The 23,574-nt window shown below is 36.4% G+C and overlaps 1 protein-coding gene and 1 long non-coding RNA gene across 9 annotated transcripts in view; one reads left to right on the forward strand and one right to left on the reverse strand.

Moving 5' to 3' along the window:
• The window catches only part of LOC117801524, a 31,213-nt gene extending 17,775 nt beyond the window's left edge, over nt 1-13,438 (reverse strand). Inside the window, exon 1 of the long non-coding RNA XR_004624116.1 lies at nt 13,085-13,438. This is a non-coding gene — a long non-coding RNA (uncharacterized LOC117801524). The remainder of the gene's footprint in view (nt 1-13,084) is intronic.
• ZFYVE16 (zinc finger FYVE-type containing 16) overlaps nt 12,489-23,574 on the forward strand; it is a 49,242-nt gene continuing 38,156 nt past the window's right edge. The window contains exons 1-3 of one of the 8 annotated variants that reach the window (XM_011220979.3): nt 12,489-12,902; nt 13,067-13,189; nt 16,825-16,874. The gene's annotated coding sequence lies outside the window, so the exon portion shown is untranslated. Of the gene's footprint in view, nt 12,903-12,923; nt 13,190-16,824; nt 16,875-18,719; nt 18,864-23,574 lie in introns of those variants that run through there. The other 7 variants (XM_034656436.1, XM_034656435.1, XM_019796389.2 and 4 more) reach the window with 7 other exon arrangements.

The raw sequence follows: 23,574 nt of genomic DNA on the forward strand, positions 1-23,574 counted from the left end.
GAGGTTTTTGTTTTGTTTTCTTTTTTTTTTCCTAAAGATTTTATTTATTTGAGAGAGAGAGAGTAGGAACAGGGAGAGGAGGTGGGGAGGGGCAGAGGGAGAGGGAGAAGCAGACGCCCTTCTGAGCAGGGAGCCTGATGCAGGACTTGATCCCAGGACACTGGGATCATGACCTGAGCTGAAAGCAGACGCTTAACTGAGTAAGCCTCCCAGGCTCCCCAACTTTTTGTTTTCAAAAGGTCCTTTTAAAAACTGCTCTTTTTGTTATTTTTTACATAATGCAGGAGACTCAGGACTGAAAGTAGGAAAATTATCAAGTGAAAGTCTGCACATCTAATAGTGAAACCCCATCTTTCTTCCCTCCTTTGATTCTGAGAAAGCTGGCAGCACAGATTTACCCACTCCTTTTCCCTCAATCTTTCCCCCAACCCCAAGAAATTGGTATACTACTCTTTGTGATAAATGACTAGCTCAAAAGAAAATCCTTGCAGATACTAATAATTAGAGATTTCCCACAGGAATTTCTGAGTCCACAATCACTTCAAAGTAATTCCTCATAAATCCCAAGCTCTGATGTCCATCATACTGTTAATTTCACACATTATATACAAATAGACAAAGATCACAGACTTCCCTAAGCACAATGTTATGCCCTGAGACTGGAGGCCAGCAGACCACATCTGCTCATCGGTCTCAGAAATTAGGCAAGAATTATTCTGGTTTGTTCCTGACACCTGATAAGCATTCTTTCAAAAGCACTTGGAGTACACTCGTGTTCATAGCAGCATTATTCAGAATAGCTAAAACATGGAAGCAACACCATGTCCATCGATGGATGAATGGATAAGCAAAATGCGGTACATATGTACAATGGAATATTATTCAACCTTAAAAAGGAAGGAAATGCCAACATATACTACAATATAGATTAAAATTGTGGACATTATGCTAAGTAAAATAAGCCAGTCATAAGAAAACAAATACTTGGGGTGTCTGGGTGGCTCAGTCGGTTAAGCATCTACTTTCTGCTCCTGTTGTGATCCTGGGGTCCTAGAATTCAGTCCTGCGTCAGGCTCCCTGTGCTCCCTGCTCAGTGGGGAGTCTGCTTCTCCCTCTGTCCCTCACCCCACTCGTGCTCTCTCTCACTCACTCTCTCAAATAAATAAATAAAATCTTTAAAAAAATTTTTTTAAAAAGAAGACAAATACTGTATGATTCTATTTAAATGAAGGGCTTAGAAGTGTTAAACTTGTAAAAACAGAAAGTATAATGGTAGTTGCCAGGAGCTGGGAGATGGGAGAATGGGGAGTTAGGGTTTAATGGATATAGAGTTTCAGTTTTACAAGATGAAAAGGGTTATGGTGATGGATAGTGGTGATGGTGGCACAACAATGTGAATGTACTTAGTACCACTGAATTGTACACTTGGACATGGTTATGATGGTAGAAAAAAGAGTTGGGAAAAATAAAACACTCTGAAGAAGAGTAAAGAGGAGTTAATATAACGGCAGATATCCTCCAAATTGCGTTTGAGCAACGGTTCATCAAGAAAAAGAACTAGGGGTGCACCTATATGGCTCAGTTAGTAGATCATGAGACTCTTGATCTTGGGGTTGTGAGTTCCAGCCCCATGTTGGGTGTAGAGATTACTCTAAAATAAAATCTTAAAAAAAAAACAAAACAAAAAACTGGAGAACTCTCCAGAAGGAAATAATATTGATAATGTTGAGGAAACCCATAGCTGAATTTATCTTTCTAATTTATTTAGCCTATACTGAATGTACATGATTCTGGAGGGAATGTTTAAGGGTAAGATACATAATCTTGGCTTAATTTTTTTTTTAACTCTTCTTACTAAAAATGAAATAGTGCTGTGGGTGAGAGAGGAGGGAGTATATAGGAATACATATAGGAACTCTGTACTTTTTGCTCAAATTTTCTGTAAATCTAAAAACTGCTTTAAAATATAAAGTCTAATTAATTTAAGAAAATTTTAAATGAAATAACCCTTTAAAAAATACTTTTAGCTTTATAAGCCCATGAAAATTTTATGGGAATTTGAGCTTTTTTGCATTTCCTAAGAAAAATATAAAACAGCATGGGAGAAGAAAATTATACTTGAAGAGATCTTGCAATTTAAACAAAGCAGTGCATATTCTTTAGAGATTGTGTTTTTGCTAAGTCTTCAATATACAAAACCATTCTAATTTACTCTATTTGATAGAATTCATGATGTGTAAATTAGTAATGCAAATCAAATCACAATTTAAATCTATTTGGTGATCGTTTTCAAAAAAGATTAAATTGAAATTTAGAATACATTTAAATATTTGTTATTGCAGTATTGAAATTCCGAGAGGATAATCTTAAATATCTTATTAAATTTCTTAAACCTTTAACCCTCATTCCAATATTTCTTTTTTTTTAAAATTTTATTTTATTATATTATGTTAATCACCATACAGTACATCCCCAGATTCCGATGTAAAGTTTGATGCTTCATTAGTTGCGTGTAACACCCAGTGCACCATGCAATACGTGCCCTCCTTACCCAATATTTCTTATGTATTTACAATGACTCTCTGAAATGATAAATTTCCATTAACATTAAAATATATATATATATATAACACAGTAGAAAAAAAGAAAATCTTTCCTTAACAGATTTTTTATGTGGCTTATCCAGGGGAGATCTATCTGTTATCTGTCTATCTATCTATCTATCTATCTATCTATCTATCTATCTATCTCTCTGTCATCTATCTGTTTATATACAATAAAATAGAAATAGAGAATCAATCATGAAAGAAGGTAAAAAGTAATCAACGGTCATGAACTTAGTGTGATTGATCATTTGATTCACCTTTTAAATTCCTGGCAGCCAGTACCAAACCAAAACAGGACCAAAATAAGACAGATTTCATAACTTACAGATAGGAAGAAGCATACCTATTCCTCAATACATACATCACTCAGGTTTTAAATTCTAATAGCAATTTCTGACAAGAGACATAAAGAGCAATAAAATGATCTCATTGAGCAATAAAATGACCTAGTTTTGCTTATAACAAAAACAAGGCCAAATTTTATATGACTATTTGTTATAATAACTTTGATAAAAGCTGGGAATATAAAATTAAAACTCGATGTCATATTGGTGGTTTTGCAAGGGGCCAGGTAATTTAGTTGAAGTGTGCCTTCTCAGAATGTAATTTAATCCAAGGGAAAAAACATTACCATAGATGATTTCTCAAGAACTACTTCTCTCAACTAAACTTAAGATATGATGAGTTCACCAGCAGAAAATTCAAATATAAACCCTGAGGAAGACCCAGGAATGCAGGTATTCCATAGCTGATGATGGGTTCTGGTTAGGAGTGGACGTGGCAGAATAGAAGATCCTCAAATCTGCATGTAAGTAGGTCACATGACTAGGTACCGGTAGACAAAACCAGGGATATTCTTTTCCTTAAGTAGTAGATTTGGATTTCCTCTAACACTTGAATAGCTACTCACTTGCTATGCTTACTACTCCACAGAACACCCACAACATCATTTTGGTCTAAAAAAAAATTTCAAAACAAGTGTAACAAACTTTAATAATGTCTCATGGAGAATAAAACTGAGAGGCATAGCTCAAAAATATCTCAGTTTTATTAAGATATCTATGGTATGTTGAATTCTTCTTAAAGCTTTTGAGACACTCCTATGTACACTGGTCATTTAATCTTTACAACAATCTTGTGAGGTAGGTATTGTTATCTTTATTTTACAGACGACTAAACTAAGGCACAGACTCATTGTATGAATGTATACTTTATCCCAAGAAGGGCTTAACATTGCTTTTTGTGTATGTATAGTTATGTATATGCTGCAAATACCTGTATATATTTGTACACTTAATGCGTATATTCATTCTCAATTATATTTTAAAATTCCCAATAAAAGAAACATTGTCTTCAGTTTCTGTTCTTAAATCCTCAATATTATATACGGAATGTGTCTGAGAAACAGCAGGTAACTAATTATTTATATTGGTTGACAGTTTAACAAATGGAAGACTAAACATTATCATGATAAGCTAGCTAAAATATTTTATATGGGCATAGACTTAATGGTTTACTAACAAGCTCATATGTTTTATTTTTTTATTTATTTTTTCTTAAAAATTTTTAAATTTATTTGACAGAGAGAGATTGAGCACAAGTAGGGGGAGCAGCAGGCAGAGGGAGAGGGAGAAGCAGGGTCCCCACTGAGCAGGGAGCCCGATGTGGGCCTTGATCCCAGGACCCTGGGATCAGGACCTGAGTTGAAGGCAGATGCTTAACAACTGAGCCACCCAGGCTCCCCAGGCACCTACATTTAAAAAGAATTACTGCGCATTCAGATGGATAATAAAGAAGCAGCTTTGGCTAATCAAAGATAAATTAGTCACTTGCTCATTGAAAGAAAAAAAAGACATTACAAATCAGAATAAAGATCAAATTATAAACACAGTTTTGTGAATCCTCAATACACAGTGATAATTGAAGCCTGCAGTAGATAAATTCATCTATGTATAATGGCAGAGAAGGGAACTTAGAACTGGGCTTTGGAGATCCATCACTCTGTGTTCTGATCAAGGAAAAGCTCACCAAGGGTATTTACAAGGAGCCTCTGGAAGAGTTTTGTGTCATGGAATTCAATGGAAGAGAAGATTTCAAGAAAGAGAAAGCGCCAGCATTGCCCGACGCTGAGAAGCCAAGAAAGATAATAGAAAAAACACCTGATTATTTTAGTTTTCTGGGTTAACTGTTGGCCTTATCAGGAATAGTGGAGTAATTAGGGAGAATCCATTCTGAATTAGGTTGAAAATAAATAAAGGAGGTGAGGAAGTACGTGAGCAAGAGCAGGTACTCCTAAAGATGTGACGAGGGGAAGGAAGAGAAGGGTGGAGGAAAGGTTTTTGTATTTGACTTTGCAGGTAAAGATTAAACACTGACAGTGTAATCATTAATAGTGTGCTCCAGTGTGACTGAAAAGTCAGCCTTTATTCAGGAGCCTTACAATAATCATTCCAAGCCTGCTTAGATCCATGCTGTTTGATAAAATATTACTGTGTTCTTACAACAAGGGAGCTCTTAATGTCACCATGGTTCAAATAGAGGGTGGCAGAAACTGCTAATTCCTTCCAATAGCCATTCTTCCATTAGAATTTCCAGCAGGGCACAGGGGTTCGCAAAGTGAAGACAATTCCCCATTCTTCCCTTGCAATTGTATGTGGCCAAGAGAATAAGTTCTAATCAATGGATATAAGTAAGAGTATCCTGTAGCAGCTTCAGAGACCTTTCCTTAAGAAACAGCTTACATGAACCCTCTAACCCACCATGTCTTTTTCCTCCTTCTTGCTGGAGCTAAAGATCCATCTTGGACCATGAGGTGACCCTGAGAATAGAGGCGACCCTGAGAATAGAGGCCACACGTGACAGAGTAAAAAACTAGAAGAATCCAAAGTCTGTATTGACTTCATAGAAGAGAATTCCACGGCAACTCTAGGCCACATGTTTCTAGATGTTAATGGAAAAGAAAAATAAGCATCTAGTTCAAGCTGCTGACATGTTGAAGGCTACTAATATCCTTAGCCAAATCTAAGTCTAACTATATATAGAAGGACAGCGAGACAAGCCCAGACTGTAACAGAAATGACAAACCATCATTGAGATGAAAATAGATTAGAAGTCATTGAAGAAAAAAATAATAGGGTTAATTTAAGACCAGGTATCCTGTCCAGGAGTCCTTGATGTTAAGAAGGAAATGGGCATGGAAATGACCATAATAGGGAGAAAATGCCACATGAGGAAATGTGGTCTTTTATTATCCAATCTCCTTGTGTATCACCGGTCAATCATAGCAGACAATCTTGCAAAACCTTACTTTAAGAGGGAAAATGAGGCAGTTGATGATTCCCTCTTCATATTTAATGCATACTTTCAAACTTTGTTTTAAGCTATTTAACTGTGTATATATATTTTAACCTGTTTAACTGTACATATATGTATCTAACCTGCTTAACTATATAAACACACATTATATCTATCTATCTATATATGCATGCAGAGTTTAACTTATGTTGTAAAAGTCTGCATCCATAATTCTATTTTTTTTTTTTGAGGTGGGGGGCAGAAGTAGAGGAAGAGAATCTTAAACAGGCTCCATGCCCAGCGCAGAGCCTGATGCAGGGCTTGATCTCACAACCCTGAGATCATGACTTGAGCCAAAATCAAAAGTTGGATACTTAACTGAGCCACCCAGGCACCCCATAATTCTATTTTTTTAAAATAGTAAGGTACATTGAAAATGAAAAAGATTTTTCTGATTATCACTATTTCTCTTTCTCGATTTGAAGAAGTCAAAGAAAGGGTATATAAAAAATTCACTTTGAACTGACTACCCAATCTGTTACCAAAAAAAAAAAAAAAAGGGGGGAAAAAGCCTGAAGAAAAAATTATTATCTCTCATAATAAAAGACAGGATTCCCATTCTATTTATACATTTTTTTTTTTTAAATCAAGAGATCACTATTAGAGGGGTGTCTGGCTGGGTCAGTCAGTACAGCATGTGATTCTTGATCTTGGGGTTGTGAGTTTGAGCTTCACAATGGGTGTAGAGCCCCCCCCCCAAAAAAAAGGACAGAGAGAGAGAGAGAGATTACTATTATAAAATTACATACAATCAGCATGAATTTTAATCCACAATGCCAGGATAAAAGAAATATCACATTCCCTTTTTTCCTAAATCAAATATAATCTGTTCTGAGGTTGGAAGGAAAATTCAACCAATCATTTTTGAAACTCCCTTCCCTTTCTTGGGGAGGTCCTGCAGTAATCCTGGACTTCTGCATCGTCAAAATAAGGCCATTGTGCTATCCTTTTTCTTCATAGTTTAGCTATCTTTGCTGTTGCTCTGTTGCCTGCAAGATGTTGCTGTAGAGCCTTAGAGTCTGCCTCTTGGCTCAGAGATGCATCTCACAGGGGATATTTCTTATTGACTTCAGATCCTGCCTTCCATTGCCAAGTTCCCGATAGGGTCACAACATGCCTGCAAGGCTTGATCTCTGCCACCCAATGGTGGGTTCCTTGCCTTCTCTCTGGCCGAAGAAGGCTAAAATTCTCCCAATGTTTGGAAATGTTATCTCTTTTCTCAAATATTCATAAGGAGAGAAGATGATAACCGCAGTTCATTTTTTTTCTCCTCATTATGGTACAGTGTTAAAATTACGTAACTCAGAAAGCACATTAACATTTGTTTTGAGCTTATTCTCAAAAAATATTATTCAAGCAACTGACAAGGAGAATAATTAATTTCACTTCTCTGATTTGAATTTCAGTTCTCTTTCTGCCTCCAGTCTACATGCAAAATGGCAGTGGAATTGGATCATCAACAGTTGTTTCTTCTCTCTTTAGATTGCCTAAAATTGTTAATTCCATCTAAACACCTTTGAACTCTGGTGAGTTTCCTTACACCAGCTTCAAAATATAAAATTAGTGTAACTGTGTACTAATATGATATGCCTATATCTTTGTAATTTTTGCAGATGTATTCAGATGTGATTATCCTTAGATACATAAAAGGAACTAATAGTTTTGAAAACCTTTTCATATTGACTTGTTCTATGACTTGATAGAAAAAAGTAGAAATCTAACATTAGACTAAAAAGTAAATCATAATCCAATTCATATTTAATTAATATTCCTTTGGCCATTTTAATAATATATTTTGTATTATGATTAATACAATGAATATGACATGTTTATTACTGTGTTAAACATTGGGATGAACAATGGGAAAATGCTTAAGTCTGTTTACAAAAAAATCTAGAGAACTGGTTTAGTATCATACATACATATATGCATATATGTGCATATATTTAAGTTCCATATATTAACCCCCTCTCCCCAACTACCACTGTTCTCCTGTGGAGGATACAAGGGAAGCAACTCATTTTTCTGGAAACCGTCAGTAAAGTAAAAGGTCAAATATTCAATTTCCCTTTCTTATATGAATTTCTTATATTCCAGGAAAACTAGTTGTTGAGGGAATTTTTATCCCTAGAAGAATTCCAATCAATGAATAAAAAAGAAACAATACGGGAGACAAACCATAAGAGACTCTTAATCTTAGGAAAAAACTGAGGGCTGCTTGAGGGGAAGAGGGTTGGGGAATGGGATAACTGGGTGATGGACATTGGGGAGGGTATGTGTTGTAATGAGCACTGGGTATTATATAAGACTGATCACAGACTCGTACTCCTGAAACAAATAATACATTAAAAAAAAAAGAAATAATAGAATGTCACCATTCTGCAAACCCAAATGAAAGAATGGGTCCAAGTAGTGATTGTCAATGGTTGCTAACATCAACAAAAGAGAGCCAACAAGATATTATGTCTCCTGGTGAAAGTACATAACACCTCTATGGAGCAGCCTTGCCAAAAAACTAAACCCATATCAAACCAAACATCCAGATTTACCTACAAGCTTACAGGAAGCATGGGGGCAAAAGGAATACATTAAAAGATACTGTGGGGAAAGAGATGCTGAAAAATCTGTACCCTGATAATTCTACAGGCCAAAAGACATGTTTTTTTTCAAAAAACAAAGTGCAAGAACAAAAAAAGGAGAATATTATTAGATATGAATCAATCTCAAAATGTTGACTTTATTTGGATTTTGACTCACACAAACTATTTATTAATTATGACATATATGAAACAATTAGAAATATTAACACCAGTACCTAAATATCTGGCATTACTGAAGAATTATTGTTAAATCTTTAGATGTGAAATGAGTATTACGTTTTTGTAAAGAGCAATTTTATTTTAGAAGTACATAATGAAATATTTATGGATAAAATGATAATGACATATGATATTTGCTTCAAAATAATATAAGTGGGCAAGGGTATACATGAAACAAGTTCGTCCATATTGGGATTAGATGGCAGTATTGGATATGAGAGAGTTCACTGCATCATTGTTTCTACTTTGTAAAATACTTGTCTTTTAAATATACATGTAGAAACATTTAGAGGTGAAAAGATATAATAAATGAGATTTGCCTCAAAATAATCCAGCTGTGGGGGAAGGGCTAGAGTGGGTGAATTTATAGATGAAATAAAATGTGACCATTAGTTGTTGATACTAAAACTGAGAGGTTTATTGCACTCTTCTCTCTACTTTCACATGTGATTGACATTTTCCATAACAAAAAAATTAAAAGCAAAAAAATTCTCTGTCAGTCTGAGAAGTAGTAGAGGTAAGTATTCATTTACAACAAAATGCATTTAGCTAACATATCATAATAATTATGAGTACTAGTTCATCTGTGAAGGAATAAATTTAGCTAACACGGCTGCCACAGAGTCTCATTGAGGCACCCAGGGTATCATTCAGACCAGCCACCTTCAAATCTCAGAGTCATTAAACAAAGTTTATGTGCCATGACAGGCTATGCTATGCTGCAGTAACAAATCACCCCCCAAATCTCAGTGGCATATAACAACAAAGTTTCTTATTCTAGAAGTGATCTGTTCAGTGGACTCTCTCAAGCACTCACACTGATGGAGAAGCCACAGTATCAAGTCTTGTCTGTTGCTGTGCCAGAGGGGAAGTGGGCTCTAGAATATCTTACATTGGTGGGTAAAAAGAATCCAGTCTAGAAAGACACATGTCACTCACTTTTCACAGTTCACTTGCCTGAATCTGTCACATGGTCCTATTCAACCACAAGGGGTCCGGAAATACATTGCCATCATATGCCCAGAAGAGAGAACTGGAAATATTTGGGAAAGAATTCTGACTTCCTTGCTAAGAGAACCCGTGTCATTATGTTGAAGCTGTATCATATATGAGCCCTGGGGATAACTGTACCCTCTTGCCACCCCTAAGACAGTATCTAGACACAAGTGCTTATACATCCTTTGGGTTATTTCACTCTTAATGACCCATAGTCATGCAGTATATTGTATGCAGTATGCAATGCATTGATTGCATAAGGAATGTAAAGTAATTGGTTGACTCAATTATAACTTTAGAAAAACTTTAAAGTGTTATATTTTCCCCTGGATTATTAAAGTAATATGTTTTCATTGTAAAACACTTGGAAAATATAAAAAACTCGAAAGAAAGGGGAGAAATCACTCATAATTTCACCTTCCAAAAATAATCAATTAGTATTTTAGTGGATTTCCTTCCAAACTTTTTCAAAGCATTTTAGAAAACTAGCTATCATCATCACCAAAACTATAACCACTTCTTCATTAGTGACATTGCTCCAAATAGCTGATCTAAGTGGCCCTAAGCAGATAATTAAAAAAAAAAAAATTAGTTCCTTTCCTTGTAACTTGGGCATTCTAACAGGGTTAGACAGCAATATTAACAATTAACAGTTCCATTTCATTTTCTGTGTTTGGGAGCAATGAACCCTTAGTTCTAAAATTACTTGTTAGTGTAAGACCAGCCATGAAATAAATTAATAATTGCAATTATTTTCATTTGCTTCTAGTTATTTTCTCCATCCAGATTACTAATGAAAAGGGAACAGCTTTGTAAGTACATATTACTATGGAATTTAAATCTCTTAAAATAATCAAGACTCTGGTTACCTTTCAAAATAATAAAAAATGCTTATGGTCCAAGCACTGATTAGTTAAAGTCTAAGGAATAAATTGGCAGAATATGTTACAACTGGAATGATTTCCTGAAGTTGAAACCATTTAGTTATATATTGGAATCTTTAGAGATCATATCGAATATGATACATGGAGTTTTTCGATAATTATTACTCAAACTTTGCAATGACTCTTTTTCATTAGTATTTTTGACATTGCATTCCATCTGCAGATTTCATTTCAATCAGCAAAAGAAATCATAGGAAATTTAATTGACAAGTTCCAAAAACAGCTTGTAATTTTATTATATTGCAGCAACCTCTTAACTATTTATGTTAGTAAATAAGAGAATGACACAGTGAATTGTGAACTTCTCAGGACAAATTTCATGAATTAACCATGTTTGTAATCCTTATGATTCCTAGCATAATGCACTGCAAAAAGGAAACACCCATAAACAAATAAATGTGATACAAAGTACAATTGCATTTGTATGTGAAAGGCATTCCAGTTTTTGGGAGTTTGTTTACTTTATTGTTATTTCATATAAATCTTTATATTCTGGAATATGTTCTTATAATTTCTAGAAGGGAAATTATTAATTTAGGTCATGTGAACATTTCTTGATCTGATTTGACAAATAACTTTCCAAAATCTTTGTCCTAATTTATAACCCTAACAGGATGAGCTGCTTATTTCCAATGGAGTTTATTCACATTTTAAACAAACTGGCTAATTAGATCCACTGGAAATAATACCTCTTTTGTCTTCATTTCGTTATTAATGGGTTTGAACATTAGTAAAACATGCAGTAGGCACTGCGATTTCCTATTTTGTGAATTGACTGTTCATGTATATACTTTTTCTATTTATCTCTAAGATCTCAGTGTTTTCTATTTCTATTCTTTCTCCTCACACTATATATAAAAATATGTATTATAAAATATGAATAGCTCTATATAAATACTTCTATCACAAATATACCTTTGTATATATGAGTCTCTGCTATTAGATGGTGGTTCCATAAGGGCAGTGACCCCATTTTATTTATCTGTAAATAACGCCTAACACATAGAGAAAATGCATATTGTACTTTGTAGAGTTGCTTAGGATTAAATGAGATAATGTAAGCAAAGTATTTAATGCAGTGACTATCACATAGTATATGCACAATAAATTATTTTAAGTTACCAATAAAAGTTTTACTGTTGGGCTAAAACCACACACTTTCATTCCAGAATTTAGTAAAATCAAGGCTAGAGAAAAAAATCAAAATTCAATATTTTTGAAAGATCATAAACTGTAGTTGCAAATTGCAGATTTAGAAATTGAAGTGATTCTCAAATCTTTCACCATAAATTACATCTGATTGAAATACTCCTGTCGTAACTGAAATTTTTTAAAAGATTTATTTGAGAGAGAGAGCCCCCAAGCACAAGCGGGAGGAAGAGAGAGAGAGGGAGAGAGAATCTCAAGCACACTCTGCACTGAGCTAGGAGCGCCACTCCAGACTCCATCTCAGGACCCCGAGGATCAGGTCCCTGAAATCACGACTTACCCTGAATTAACCCACTGGGCCACCCAGGGGCCCCTAACTCTTGAAATTTTTTAAAGACAAGCATGAATTATGAGCTGGTAAAACTTTCTGGCAACAGATGGATTCTTCTCCCCATACAGATTATCTCTTCTCCCCTCATTTAAATTTATAGGAAACTTGTGGTAAAAATAGTAAAGCTCAACAAGCACAAACATACATCACATGAGTAGCATTTATTTCTCCAGTTGGTTAGCTTTTGTTTTAGACGCGGGGAGACAGCTGTGCTTGTGGTCACTGTTAGAAAAGCAGAACTAAGCAAGAGGGAAGGGCAGCGTTGGGAACAGGCCGTCAGCCGGAGGGCTTGAAGCTCGGGAGTGGGTGGGAGCATTTTTGTTGCTGCCGGGAGAAAGGGGGTGTGGCAACACCAATGTGAAGTAAAAAGGCTTTCTGGGAGGACAGCAGCGCGGGGAGCAGGCCTGGTTAGCTGCCGGCGGCAGGCGTGTCCGGTACAGACCCGAGCAAGGCGCGGGCTGCGGAGGCTGCAGGCTGGGGGCGGGGAAGCTGAGTCTAGGTCAACGAAGGGCAAAGGAAGCCGGACACTGACGCAGTTCGCCTCCCGATTCCGGCTTCCAGGCGTCTAGTGGGAAACCGAGTCCCCATCTAAAGCCGGTCTTCAAGCTGCCTCATCACCCCACAACCTTCCTAGGCACTTCCGGTAAGGAGCCCGGCACCCACAGCCCAGACCCCGCAGAGCAGCGCGCAAGCGCTTCGGGACTTGGCGGAGGCCGTGAACGCGGAGGGAGGGGGTATGTGAGTCTTAGGAAAGCCTTTTCTGCGCCTGCGCTCTCTGCTCCTTTTCCCCCACCCCCTCCCCAACAGGTCGGGGGGAAAACAAACCCTGAGCCGCCGTAGCGCACCCCCGGGGCTCCTGGCCGGGGTCGCTCTTCGCTCCTCTGCTCGACGTCGCTTCGTCCCCTGAGAGCTCCTCAGGGGTGTGGGGAGGTAAGAGCTCCCATTAACAGGCAACTTGGCTTCTCCTCACCCCTGCTGCACTCACGGAGGGGGCGGGGTGGCTGCTGGACCCGCCGACCTGGGCGCTGGGTCTGGCCCTCCTTTAACTCCAAGGGCTGAGCCTGGGCCCCCGACTTGTTCTCTTTCCGAGCCCCCAGAGTTGGACAGGGAATCACGACTTCGCGTCCCCTTGCTAGAGGTTGGAGGACTGGACCGGGCAGGGAGGGCAATCTCGGCGGCTTTTTGCCGGGTCCCACCCACCCGGGCCGCCTCGAGTCGCCCCGAGTGCTCGGGGCTGCAGGGGAGCGCCCCGGAGGCCGGGGCGGGTGCAGGGAGAAGCGCCCCCAAGCTGCCTGTCCCGCCTGGGGAGGGGCTGTGCCTGCCTGAGGGGACTATCGTTCCCGCGGAGCGGTAGTCTCCGCGCTGGGAGGACTCGGCTCCAGCAGAATCTGTCATCGCCGCCCTTGCTCTTTCGCAAACCCCATTCTCGCACCGATGCATTTTCTCATCATTTTAGAAGGATGCGGCGGTGTTCCTTTTTTTCTACCTTCTCTTTGGTACCTCTGAAAAATTCTAAAAGATGACTTAACTTTTAAACTGTTAACTTACTTGTACTATCGTGATTGCAAATTATTCCAGACTGAGTGTTCTTGTTAGTTTGACTCGTATGGAAACCCGGTCCATACATTTGATAAGTTCATCTTTTTCATTTAACAAAATAAGAAATTGGTTGGTCGATTTAGGTTCCTTAAATTATTGTTTTGAACTTCTTGTCTTCTGAATTGGCAGATGTAATGGTTTTTATCCAGGAAAACCATATATAATTTTTCACCCAATTTCTCCCTTTTTTTCCTCCCATGGATATTAAACTTCATGCTTAACGTCAAAAAACAAAATCTTAAATATAATAAAGATGAAGAAAAAATAATAAGCCATAATTCCACCATTTAAAGGCAATCAACCACAGTTAATATTTTGCCTTTTTCTTTCCAGTCTTTTTTCTCGTGGCATTTTCTTAATTATGATGATGAGATTTTATATAGAGTTGGATTGCCTGCTTTTCTTAAGTGTTTCCTCATGTTTTAAAAAATCTTCATAAGTATAACTTTATAATGTTTGATTATACAAGTAATGCATGAGCAAAATGCCTTTTGAAACAATTACAGATAAAGCTTCGTTCCCATTTAATTATAATCCCAGTGTTACATAATATGATGGTATCACAGTTTTTAACCCAGTGAGGTCTCAGGATCCCTTACCTTTACAAACTTAAAAGTTATTGAGGACTAAAAGAGTTTTTCTCTATTGCAATATATTTAGTATTTTAGAAATTAAAACTCAGAAAATTTCTAAAAATTATGCATTAAAAACCCTTCACATGTTGAATTAAATAATATTTTTGAAAAATATTTTTTCTTTAAAAAATTTAGTGAGAAGGGTGGCACTGTTTTTTATTTTTGCAGATCAGTAATGTAGATCTTTATAGAAGACAGCTGGATTCTCATATTTGCTTATNTCAACCACAGTTAATATTTTGCCTTTTTCTTTCCAGTCTTTTTTCTCGTGGCATTTTCTTAATTATGATGATGAGATTTTATATAGAGTTGGATTGCCTGCTTTTCTTAAGTGTTTCCTCATGTTTTAAAAAATCTTCATAAGTATAACTTTATAATGTTTGATTATACAAGTAATGCATGAGCAAAATGCCTTTTGAAACAATTACAGATAAAGCTTCGTTCCCATTTAATTATAATCCCAGTGTTACATAATATGATGGTATCACAGTTTTTAACCCAGTGAGGTCTCAGGATCCCTTACCTTTACAAACTTAAAAGTTATTGAGGACTAAAAGAGTTTTTCTCTATTGCAATATATTTAGTATTTTAGAAATTAAAACTCAGAAAATTTCTAAAAATTATGCATTAAAAACCCTTCACATGTTGAATTAAATAATATTTTTGAAAAATATTTTTTCTTTAAAATTTAGTGAGAAGGGTGGCACTGTTTTTTATTTTTGCAGATCAGTAATGTAGATCTTTATAGAAGACAGCTGGATTCTCATATTTGCTTCTCCCTTCGATATGGTGTGCCATCTAAAGCTAAAGCACGTTAAGAAAATCCAGCCTTGCATAGATAGGTGTTTGGAAAAGGAAGGACCTCACTAACCTCCTAGAAAGTTCTTGGGCCTTCCAGGGGTCCTCAGATCGGTTTGAGAAAGATGATTTAACTATTCTTGTATTGATGCACTGTTAGGTTCTTTGAAATTTTGCACTATTACAAACATTGCAAGTTGAAAGTTGTGATGTGTTCCCCCGCACAAGTGCTAATGTTTCTCTGAAAGTAGAATTACTGTAGATGCCTAGGTAATTTTCTTTTGTTTCCTAATGTTGGTGTTTAGATGGTTTCAGTTAATGATTTGGTGAAATATCTTTGCATGTTTTCAGTTGCTTTCGATTATGTTCTTAAATTTTTGAAAAGGAGAGTTGTTACATTAAATGGAATCTCTTTGGGACTATTGATACATTTTGCCACATTGTTTTTCTGAAAGGGTATAAGGGTTTGCTTCCTATCAGCAGTATCTGAGATGCTCTTCTTGTCATACCCTTATTGAGCACTTGTATTATTAAAAAAAAAAAAATTGTGGGGGTGGCTGACTGGCTCAGTTGGTAGATCATGCAATTCTTGATCGTGAGTTTGAGCCTCATGTTGGGTGTAGAGATTGCTATAAAGAAAAATTGTGTTCTGATTTAGTAGGCAAAAAATGGTATGTGTTTTCATAGTACGTTGATAGTACAGATTGTGCTTTGAATATTTTTTCATAATTTTATTGTTTGTATTATTTGCCCATTTATAGTCCAGTGTCAATGTGTTTTTCTAACAGATTTTTATTATTATTTTATATTGTAAGGATGTGCACTATAATTTTTTTAGGAAAGGAACAAAATTATCTTTTCTCCTGTTTACAAAAGTAGTACATTTTTATAAAAAAAAAACACACAAACTAAAATACTATAGAGATACATAGTGTGGATGTGAAAGACTTGCATAATCACAGATGCCGTTATTAACAGTTTGGTGTTGGCCCTCCGTATTTTTCTTCTGTGCCTTTGCTAATACTTTTTTTTTTTAAACAACTTATTTGTAAAAATGAGTTTATACTGTGCATGACATTTTGCAGTTTGATTTTTTTTTTTAAAGATTTTATTTATTTATTCGACAGAGATAGAGACAGCCAGCGAGAGAGGGAACACAAGTAGGGGGAGTGGGAGAGGAAGAAGCAGGCTCATAGCGGAAGAGCCTGATGTGGGGCTTGATCCCAGAACGCCGGGACCACGCCCTGAGCCGAAGGCAGACGCTTAACCGCTGTGCCACCCAGGCGCCCCTGCAGTTTGATTTTTTGTAATTTAAGATTATATATTGGCTGTTTTTCTATAGAAGTATATATAACTCTGGGCAAGGTTTTATCCAGAGGGGCTTTAGGAACATTAATTGTGATCTTTAGTTATCTGATGTCAGGCTCCTGTCCTCTTCTATATTCTCTTCCTAGGTAATCTCATCCATTAACAGGTATGTGCTGCCAATTCCCAAATCTTTTATCTATCTCAGACTTCTCTCCTGCATTCCAGATCCTTATATTCAGCTGCCTGTTGGACATCTGCCCCAGGATGTTGTCAAGGTACTGCAAAAGACAGTCCAAATGTGAACTCATGTTTTTCCTCAGTCCTGCTCTTCTCTGTATCGCCTATCATGGTCAGTGGTACCACTGTCTACCCAGTCACCCGTGATGGAAACCTGGCAGTAATCCTAGCTTTTTCCCTTGCTTTCATTCTCCAGAATTTCCCATTCTTTAGTCACTTTTCTGTTGATCTCCTTTCCATCTGCTCTGCCCTGTGTCAGTTCAGGCCCTCATCATCTCTCATCTGAACCATTTTAGGAGTCTCCTTGCTTTTGGTTTTGTTGGTTTTTTGATTAATCTTCTGTGTTGCTGCCACTTTTTTTTTTTTTAAATCATGAAGAGATTTTTTAAAACCATTTTTTGTAAAGTAAATATTGTAAATCTTTGATTGTAAATCTGAGAGTACATAAACGGTCAGGTGAGTAAAAATATTACCTAAATAAAATAGGTTATCATATGTACACATAAATAAACTTCTTCAGAATAGGGAGTGTATCTTATATACCCTTTGTGTCCTCTTACTGTATGTGGTAGATTATTGGCACAATAAGTACATCTTAGTTGAATGAAATGGGAAGTATGTGCAGCTTCAAATTTCATGTTAAAAGGTTTCATGTACAGTGTTTGTATTATATCTTATATAAATTGTTGGATTCTATTATTACTTCTCTTATCTGTACTTTTTTAGGCACCTCAGATGACATCATGCTTACTACTACAGTGCTATATAGAGATAACTCTGTAAATAGATGTTTCATGAATTCCATACTTTTTTAGAAAAAAATTTTTTTCCTAATGAGAGACTATTTCTAGACCTTCTAATTCCTGTGCTTTAAGTTTTTAATATGTTCTATATTCAGAGTTCCTTTAATACTTTTTGCTATTCTATCTTTTAATGTAATGTTAGTGGTTATCAAACGGATACTTGTACATAATTTAAATAGTCAAATAAGACTACAAGACTTAAAATGAAAAGCAATCATCTTTTGCCCCAATCCTGTCTCCTGAATCCCACTCTGCCAAAGCAGCCCTTTCAGTGTTCCTCTTTGAAACAGAAGTTGCATTACTGTTTCCTTAATTCTGCTGGGGATGGTTTAAAACGCATAGGAAAGAAGGTAATTCATTACATAAGGGGATGCCTTAGGGCATTAAGGCTTCATTTTCTTACAGAACCCTTGCTGAGAAAGGCTGTTGCAGAGGGAATAGACTGTTAAGCTATTTAGTTAGTTAGTTCAACTCTTTTTCACCTCTAGGTTTTTAAATAACCTGCCTATACAGCTATCTCCCCATCCTATCACAGTTTTAGATATTATTTACCAATTTCCTATTGTAGAAGATCAGAGTTTAGGTTTGTCACACAAGCCTCCATCTTTAAACACTGCACTTTTTCTCACCTCTTTTTTGCATATTAGTTCATGTTAATTTTTAGTTAAATCATTATTTAGTGTTTATATCATTTAACTATGTGCATAATGTGTATAGGTGAGCCAGGTATATTGTGCTATTTCTTATATAATTTTTTGTTTTTTTCCTAGAGTTTATAATTACCTTTGTTTTTTTTTTGGTTTTAATTTTTTTTTAAAGATTTTATTTATTTATTTGTCAGAGAGAGAGCACACAAGCATGGGAATCGGCAGGCAGAGGGAAAAGCAGGCTCCTTGCGAGCCCAGTGTTGTATTCAATCCCAGGACCCTGAGATCATGACTGAGAAGAAGGCAGATGCTTAACCGACTGAGCCACCCAGGCATCCCCTCCCTTAGTTCTTCTATATATCTACCTTTTATGTATCTTTATGAATGTATGTTTTGTATCTTTTTAATATATCTTTTATATTTATATTTTAAGATTTTATTTAAGTAATCTCTACTCCCACCATGACGCTCGAACCTACAACCCCGAGATCAAGAGCTGCACCCTCCACTGACTGAGCCTGCCGGGTGTCCTGTCCTTTGTATCTTTAATCTATCAACAACCCTTCAGACAAGATATGTAAATCTCCTTTTGGTAGATTCAGAATGTCTGTTTTTGTTTTGCAATGTCTTCCCTGTAATTGCGTGTCACCCTGCATCCATGTGTCACCCTGCATCCATCTTCGTGGGTAGCTTTCTAGGCCTGTTGTTGCACCGCCATCTTTGAGGTGTGTCCTCAATTGCATTTGTCTCTCCCTGTGTTGAATAGCCTGTTTCTGACTTCAGCCCTTCCTCTTTCTTGTTGTCTCCCTCATGTTGGTAGAGTACATACTCTAGTAGGATCCTGAGAAAGACTGAAGGGGAGGCAACGTTTTTGGATTCTTGCCTGTCTAAACATGTTTTTTAAAATTCTGTCCTCACACTTGATTGATAGCTTTGCTGAATATAGAATTCTAGGTTGTAAATAATTTACTTTTAGAATTTTGGAGGCATGATTCCATTGTTTTCTACCTTCTGGTGTTGCTACTGAGAAGTCCAATGCCAGATATGATAACCAGTCCTTTGTATGTGACCTGCTATTGCTCTCTGGAAGCTTTTATATTTATTCACTAAGTCTGTAGTAAGCATATATTTTTGTGTCAGGCATCGCTCAAGATATTTTTTGAATATACTGGTGAACAAAAATACAAGATATTTACCCTTATGAAGCTTAATTTCTTGGAGGGAGGAGAGTTGTTCCAGATGGTAAACAATATAATAAATACATTATACAAAAAGTTAGAAGATTGTAAAGTAAATGAATGCTTTAGAATAGAGAAAAAGGAGAGCAGGATGAGATGGGGTCAGGAGTGTAGGGGAAAGGTGGGGGATGCAGTTACAGCCTGAAATGGGTTGATCTTTCTGTAAACCACTCTGGTATTCTGAAATTTCACAGTAATGTGGCTTGATAAGGATTTTTCATTCATTGTGTTGAGCCCTGACTGGGCCCTTTCCACCTGGAGATCCTATCCGTCAGTTCTGAGGTATTTTATTGACAGCTTCTTCCTTTTTTTTCTTCCTACACTTTTTTTCTAGGCTTCTTGTTGTTTGAATATCAGACCTCATTAGATTAAATTTCTTTTTTTTTTTTAAATATTTTATTTATTTATTTGACAGAGATAGAGACAGCCAGCAAGAGAGGGAACACAACAGGGGGAGTGGGAGAGGAAGAAGCAAGGCTCATAGCAGAGGAGCCTGATGTGGGGCTCAATCCCATAACGCCGGGATCACGCCCTGAGGCGAAGGCAGACGCTTAACCGCTGTGCCACCCAGGCGCCCCTAGATTAAATTTCTAATCTTTCCCTTTCTTTTTGTTTTACTTTTTACGATATTTTCTCAAGTTTATTTTCTAGTGCCTTCACTACTTTTAAAAAACTTTTTATTTTAGAACAGTTTTAGATTTATAGGATTATTGGGAAGATAGTCCGCAGAGTTCTGATTTACCCATTTCCCTATTACATCTTACATTAATATAGTACACTTATCATGATTAATGAACCAGTATTGCTACATTAGTATTAACCAAAGTCCATACTTTATTCACATTTCTTCAATTTTTCCCTAATATGTTCTGATCTAGGAGTCCATCCAGGATACCACATCTTGTCTCCTTTGGTTCTTTTTGGTTGTGACAGTTTCTCAGATGTTCTGGTTTTGATCTTCTTGAGAGTTTTGAGAATTACTGGTCCACTATTTAGTAGAATGTCAGTTGTGGTTTTTCTGACGTTTTTCTCATAATTAGATTGGGGTAATGTGTTTTAGGAAGAAGACAGCAGAGATAAAGTGCCATTGTCATTACATCATATCAAGGGTATGTACTATCAACATGACTTATCACTGTTGATGTTTTCTTTGATCCACCAGCTTGAAGTAGAGTTTGTCAGGTTTCTCCCTTTCTGTACTGTACTCTTAAGAAGAAAGTATGTGCAGCACACTTAAGGAGCAGGGAGTTATGTTTCACTTCCTTGAGAGCAAAGTATCTATGAAAATTATTCAGAATTTTTCTGTGTGGGAGATTTGTCTTGTTCCTTATTTATCTCAGTATGAACTCATTTTTTGAAATGCTTTGGGTTATAAGCCAGTACTGGTTTATATATTTTATTGTTCAAATTGTTCCAGCTTTGGCCTTTGGGAGCTCTTTCGGTTGACTCCTGTATCCTTTTAACATACCTCCTTCATTGTATGTGTGTATACATCCATGCGTGCATATGTACATGCACTTTATTTCTGGCATTACAAGATGCTCCGTGCTCGTCTTGTATATTTTCTGCCCAGTCTTGGAACCAGCCATTTCTCCAAGGAGCCTTGGTTCCTTTTGTTGGAGAAACCATGCTCTGGATGCTTAGTATGACTGTTGCCCCTGGGATGTCTTGGGGCTTGATTCCGGGACCCTGAGTTCATGACCTGAGCCAAAGGCAGACACTTAACTGACTGAACCACCCAGGTGCTCCCAGTGTGTAGATTTTTAAAGACAGGCTTCTTTTACGTGTCAATACATATTTAAGACTCATCCATGTCTTTCTGTGGCTTGTTAGCTCATTTCTTTATATCATTGAATAGTATTCCATTGCATGAATATATATCACAGTTTGTTTATTCATTCACTTACTAAAGGTCATTTTGAATACTTCCAAAGTTTGGCCCTTATAAATGAAGGTGTTATAAACATTCACATTTAAGTTCATGTGTGGACATAAATCTTTAAATCAGTTGGGTAAATATCTAGTAGTATGATTGCTGGATCATATAGTAAGACTATAGTTTTTAAAAGACAAACTGTTTTCCAAAGTGGGAGTACCATTTTGCATTCCCACCAGGAGTAAATAGAGTTCCTGCTGATGGGTACCCTTGCAGCATTTGGTATTGTCAGTTGTTTGGATTTTAGCCATTGTAATTGATGTAAAATGGTATCTCATTTTTTTAATCTGTAGTCCCTAAAGACAAATGATGTTGAGCATTTTATCATATGTTTATTTGCTAACTGTGTATCATCTTTGGTGAGGTGTCTATTTGGAACTCTTGCTATTTAATTGGATTGTTGGCTTTCTAATTATATAACATTAGGAGTTTTTTGTAGACTTTGGATACAAGTCCTTTATCAGATAGGTGTTTTGCAAATGTTATCTTCCAGGATGTGGCTTGTCATCTCATTCTATTAATAGTGTCCTTTTCAGAGCAGATGTTCTTAATTTTAATAAGATCCAACTTAATAATTTTTTTCATGGATCATTCCATTGTTGTATTTAAAAATTCATCACCAAACCCAAGGTGATGTAGATTATCTCTTAGTTTTCCTCAAGAAGTTTATAATATTGCATTTTACATTTAGATTTATTATCCATTTTAAATACATTTAGGTCTATTATCCATTTTAAAAACATTCAGGTGTTGTAAGGTCTGTATCTAGGTTCGTATTTTTGCATAGGCATGTGCAGTCTTCTCAGCACCACTTGCTGAAAAGACTAGCCTTTCTCCTTTTTATTGCCTTTGTCCCTTTGTCAAAGATACATTGACTATATTTGTGTGGGTCTACTTCCAGGCTCTCTATTCTTTTCCATTGATCCTATATATCTATTCTTTTGCCAGTACTATATTACCTTGATTATTGTAGACTTCTAAATCTTAAAATCAGAGAGAGTGAGTTGTCCCAATTTGTTCTTCTTTTTCAGCATTATGTTGTCTATTCTATGTCCTCTTCCTTTCCAGGAATTCTGAGTTTCCTGAGTCCCACAAAAGAGCTTGCTGGCATCTTGATTGGATTTGCATTGAGAACTGACAACAATATTGAGTCTACCTATCCCTGAAAATGGGATCTATCTCCATTTATTTAGATCTTCTTTGATTTTTTTTAATCAGTGTTTTGTAGCTTTCCACATATAAGTCCTGTATATATTTTATTAAATTTATACCTAAGTATTTAATTTTTTGAGGTGCTATTGTAAATGGCACTTCTTAAAATTCCAAATTCCAGTTGTTCCTTGCTCATATATAGGAATGCATTTGGTTTTTATTAACCTTGTATCCTATGTCCATGCCGTATTCACTACTCTATTTTGGGGTGTTAGTTTTCGGGGATTTTCTACATTGAAAATCATGTCATTGCAAGTAGAGGTAGTTTTATTTCTTCCTTCCCATGTGGTATACCTTTTATTCCCTTTTCTTGTTGCACTGGTGTGTTTTCAGTAGTATGTTGAATAGGAGTTGTGAGAGAAGATATCCTTTCCTTGATCCCAGTCTTTGGTGAGAAGGCATCCAGTTTCTCATCATAATGTATAATGTTAGCTATAGGTATTTTGTAAATATTCTTCATCAAATTGAAAAACTTCTCCTCTGCTCATAATTTGCTGAGCGTTTTTATCACGAGTAGGTGTTGGTTTTGTCAGATTTTTTTTTGCATCAATCAATATGATTATACAATAATTCTTCTTTAGCCTGTTGATATGGTAGATTATATTGATTAATTTTCAAAGGTTGAACCAACCTTGCATACCTGGATAAATCCCACTTGGTTGTTGTGTATAGTTCTTTTTATACATTGTTGGATTCTACTTTCTAGTATTTTGTTGAGGATTTTTATGTCTGTGTTCATGAGCAGTATTGGTTTGTAGTTTGTCTTTCTTGTAATGTCTTTATTTGGTTTTGGTATTAGAGGAATGCTCATCTTATAAAATGAACTAGGAAGGGTTCCCTCTGCTTCCTTTTTCTGAAAGAGATTATGAAATATCATTTCTTCCTTCCTGAAATGTTTGGTA

The sequence above is a fragment of the Ailuropoda melanoleuca genome, chromosome 3 (assembly GCF_002007445.2).
Source record: "Ailuropoda melanoleuca isolate Jingjing chromosome 3, ASM200744v2, whole genome shotgun sequence".
NCBI lineage: Eukaryota > Metazoa > Chordata > Mammalia > Carnivora > Ursidae > Ailuropoda > Ailuropoda melanoleuca.